This window comes from Olea europaea, chromosome 18 (assembly GCF_002742605.1).
Source record: "Olea europaea var. sylvestris chromosome 18, O_europaea_v1, whole genome shotgun sequence".
Classification (NCBI taxonomy): domain Eukaryota; kingdom Viridiplantae; phylum Streptophyta; class Magnoliopsida; order Lamiales; family Oleaceae; genus Olea; species Olea europaea.
Window position 1 is genome coordinate 7,109,306 of NC_036254.1, and position 5,213 is coordinate 7,114,518.

The following is a 5,213-nucleotide window of genomic DNA, read 5'->3' on the forward strand; positions in this document are numbered from 1 at the left end:
TAACATTCGAGTAATTAATTCACTAAATGTGTACTCGCCATAGCCGTATAAGTGCATTGTTTGCCACATGGAATGTTCAATGAGTTTTTATGTATGGATCAACAACAAATGTGTGAGTTTGTATATATTTTGAAACAAATTTGAGTTCATGTATGATTTTAAATTGAGGAATAAAGTCCATGCATTGGTAATTAAAATTTATCTAATATGATGCTTATGATTATTGTTGTGTTTTTTATATCACAAGTGTACGAGATCATAACAAACAATATAGTGGCTTTGAATCTGGAATTTTGTTCTCATGATGACTATACTTTAATACTTAAATTAATATTTTTTAACTTCTATTTGATGAAAAAAAAGTAGTAATTTGGTGATTATTTTTTTCTAACTATTTCTGCTAATTGAAAATAGTAATATGCACACAAAGGTCGATTGAAAATTCAAATATGGAATGGATATTAGGCCATAACAACTTTATCTATTGATCAATTTTAAACCTTAATTCAAAATTCATAAAGCAATGTAGTGTTCGATCTAACTCTTTTGTTGTATTCAGTTTGCCCCTCTCTAGTTCTCATGAATCAATCTTAGTTAAATGCACTATATGTTCTAAGAATTTATATTACGATCACAATAGTTAGTATATGTATCTATACACGTTATATTAAATTACCGAATTTTAATATGTGGTCTAAATCTAAAACTTACCTCTCGATTTGCAGTGATTAAGTAATTCAAAACATTAAATTCATAATTAAAATCAACACACATATAATGAAAGACCTTGAATATTGAATAAAAGAAATAAAGGGTTTCAAAGATTACATTATTTGTCCAATAAAGAGATTAGCCACTCATAATAATAGGAGAAAAATAAAGAGATTCTTGAGAGATTATACATCTTCCTGAACCATTACTAGTTAAATTGTAATTTGGGCGTGTAACATATGCATTTTATAAATTGGATTTTGATGGTTGTACAGCCGAGCTGACAGCCTCCTCAAAAGGATGTGGGGGCCCGCGCCCAATAAAAAATTTGCGAGCCCTCGAACTGAGAGAGGTACTGTGAACGGTGATGTGTACCGTGCTGTGTGCCACTCCTTCCTTGATTTTTTTAATGATTTTAGGAGGTGTTCTGTGATAGTGGTCTGAAAAATCATCAGCTATGAAACCAGTTTGCCAGGCCAACGTTAATGTATATTTATTTTTAGAGAGAAAATTACAAGTTTAATGGTATTTTCTGTATTACTAGGATGGAGATCAAAACTGCAGGCCAAAATATAGGTTATGAGTAACATATGGTCAAATGAGATATGAAGTGATTTTCTTCATTTTTCTATTTTCTTTTCTATGTTGAAAGTTTTGAGAAAGTTATATTTGAATTTAAATTGGTGACATAACGAGAAAACAAGGAAACGTGAGCTCCTAGTTTCGTCTTTCAGTTCCTTTTAATTTTTAATTACTGATGTACATGATCATTCAAAGTCCCTGATACATTCTTTGTATGTACAATCATCAAAGGAGTGGTTTCATTCAGTTATACTGTGCTATGGTGGAATAATATTTTTTCTTAAATGCATATCTTATGTTACTAATCATATGAAATGACCCACAAGGGGGTCCTCATTTTTGGACACATGGGAAGCACGTAAAAGGGATCAACATCCGAATCTGTAACATTAAACATCGAGGTTGTTTCACTGAGAATAGCTGAAGTAGTCCTATCCTTCTTTCCGAAGTGGTTTACCTTTTGCTGTCGAGCTCCCTGAGCATTCGAAGTCCTTTACAGCCAGAAGAGTGTCGGACAAGCACTTCTCCAGAGTTGACTACTGATGTTAGTTGATGTGATGTGGGTAGTTAATAAGTATCAGGAATGTCAGCCTAGGTTTGTAGAGTGGCTAACCTCTTGTCAAAAGTCTATCAATGTAATTAATGTGGATTAGAGTTGATGTGACACAAAGAGTCGACAGATCAGGCCACGTGGATCCAATCCAACGGTAACCACGTTAGACTGATCACTATAAATAGGCAACTCTTGTATCATATAAAGAGATCTTGGACATATAGACAAGAGAATACAATACACTTCCATTACCTACTATTCATCTTCTTCTACAAACATTATGTCTACAATTTACACATGGTAAACTACACCCACGTGTACATTGTCCTTTAATGACACTTGTTGGCTATTTTCGAAGGTCAACATCTTAATTTATAACAATCTTACTGGTGTGAAAATGAACTCGTAACAGAATACTTGATGTTGTATTTTGGCACGATCAGTGTTTCTGCCTTGAAGATTATGGAATAAATTAGACAACAGGAATAAATTAAAAAAATAGTTTTTCATGCCAGTGCTAATAATTGTTTGACTCTTTTGTTTGAGGATTCATCATAATAGGTAGGCTTATAGCATGGCATTGTAAATTGGCAATGTTTACAATTTTCTGGTAAGCTAAGGTATTCAGTTTTTAACATTTCATTTATTCTTCCAACAGCGTGACATTCGCAAATAGGCATGTACCGTCTATCAAATATTTTTTATGCACTTTGTTTATTATTACAGTACGTGTTATTTGCCTCTCAAGGAGATTGCTCAATTTGAAAGTTATATTGCTCTACATGCAGAACAATTGAAGTGTTTACTGCATAAAATCTTATCCTTACTGAGCTCTAAATACCAACGTAGACGAGCATCAAGCTTTTTTATAATTATTGATTTGAACCTTTGAATTTGCCTCTTCACCAGACATCTTAACTATAATATTCTTCCATGCTTCGTATGTCCTACTATTATTTTTAGTACATGGAATTGGACTGTCAAAACTCAAAAATTTGTTCACAATTGATTTGGTGAGCAGCCTACGACTCGAACTCTCGATAAGTAACCTATAGAATTAATAGAAATTAGGGGCAGATCCAGCACCTGAAGAGCCCCCGCGGCCGCCCGTGCTAGATTCGCTGGAAGCAATATTTGAACAAATTTCACCTATGGCTCAATTGGTTGACTCTTTTTCAACCAAGTTGGACGTGCCAGGTTTGAATCTCATGTAAAGCATTTTATAATGCTATTTTTCTAATTCAAGATTTTTATTAAGAGTAATACAAGAGAGATGATTCAAACTTGTGACCTTCTCTAAGCTTATTGAGGACATGACCATTGTTACATTCGTTAAGTTGTGGCAATAGGATTTGAACTCTTGACTTTCGTTTGAAGCATACAGTGCTTGGCCACTATGTCACTTGCTTAAATTCGTGCATAAGTGTATGCAGAAAGTATATTTTCATTTTTATNTTGAAGCATACAGTGCTTGGCCACTATGTCACTTGCTTAAATTCGTGCATAAGTGTATGCAGAAAGTATATTTTCATTTTTATAAAAAATAATTGTTATATTTAATTTTAAATATTTTATTGCGACCAACGAACCGGCCGCTTGTGCTCACTTCAAATTCTGGATTCGCCACTGACTAGAATCACGGCTTTTGTGTTTTTTGTATGAATCACCTCGTATTATTGCAACAAGGAAGGATGCATATTTCATGTTAGTGTTACCTGAGCTATGTTAAGTTACATATTCTTTTGTCACTTCCCTCAGGCTTTCATTTGCACTGTCAGCAAGTAAAATGAAGGAGAAAGTTTATGTTGTAGCCGTGGATTTGATAGGGGCACGGAAAGTCGTCCAGAGAGGATGAATTAGATCTATCAATTGAGGTATATACTTAGAAGACAAATCAAAATGGGAATGATTATTTGCAAAGTTCATTTACTTAGCTTTTTGGTTGTATATATATTTCAGCATAATTATCCTTATACAGTCTTCTGCATGTGTTGAAGTTGATTATGATTATTGCAGACTATGTGCAATGATGTGCTTGCTATTCTGAATACAATGTATGGAGATTCTCATCCTGCAATTGTGCTTGTTGGCTACAGTTTGTGCCTTTGTATGCCGTTTAGCTTCTATCCTAATAGTATTCGTTTGAGCTTATATTGTCCAATTACCTGCTAAGATTGATCTAGGGAATATAGAGAATGAGAATAATTTATATTATTGTATATTGAACTTACAATCATGCAGTCTCTTATATAGAAATTGAGACTAACTACAATCCTATAATTAAGGAACATTCAAATTCAAAGTAAGCTGCTGGTAGAGGATTAAGGAATTGATAAGTTCTCTGGATTTGTCTCTGATATATCCTCATCTGAAATATCTGCCGAGTTGTTGGATGTAACAGATTTATCAACCTGATCTTCCATACGCCCCCTCAATCTGAAGGGGAGACTTCAGACCTTCAGATTGTTCCTGACAGTTTGAAAACGTGCTGAAGACAATGGTTTTGTTAAGGAATCAGCTAGTTGATCTTTGCTGGAGATAAACTACACGATTAGCTTCTTATTCAACACTTGATCCCGTACATAGTGGAAGTCAATTTCGATATGTTTTGTCCTTGCATGAAAGGCTGGATTAGAAGTTAAATAAGTTGCACCGATATTGTCACACCATAGAATAGGTTTTTGTGGAACAAAGGAGCCAATTTCCAATAGTAGAGACTGAATCCATTGTATTTTAGCAGCAGCATTGGCTAAAGATTTGTATTCAGCCTCTGTGCTGCTCCTTGCTACAGTTGGCTGTTGTTTACAGCTCCAAGACACAAGATTATCACCGAGAAAGATACAATACGCACCAACTGACCTTCTATCATCCTTATCTCCTGCCCAGTCTGAATCAGAAAATGCTTGGATGATGCATGACTGGTTGTGAGAAATAAAGAGCCCCGTGGAGATTGAATGTTTCAGGTAACGTAGAATGCGTTTCACTGCTTGCCAATGCAATTCTGTAGGTGAATGCATGAACTTACTGACCTTATGCACAGAGAAGGCTATGTCAGGCCTTGTTAAGGACAAGTATTGTTAGCTTCCAACAATGCTTCTGTAAGCTTGGGGATTATCATATGGCCTTCTATCTGTTGCAGTTAATGAGCACGTAGTTGCCATCGGGCTAACACATGGTTTGGCATTGGTCATATTTGACTTTTGTAATAAATCAGCAATATACCTTCGTTGTGTGAGATAAAGACCCTCAGCGGTTTGCAAAGCTTCGACCCCGAGAAAATAATTCAAATCCCCTAACTCTTTTATTGCAAAATCAGCACACAAGGACTGAATAAGGTGCTGAATGATCTGTAAACAAGAGCCTGTCA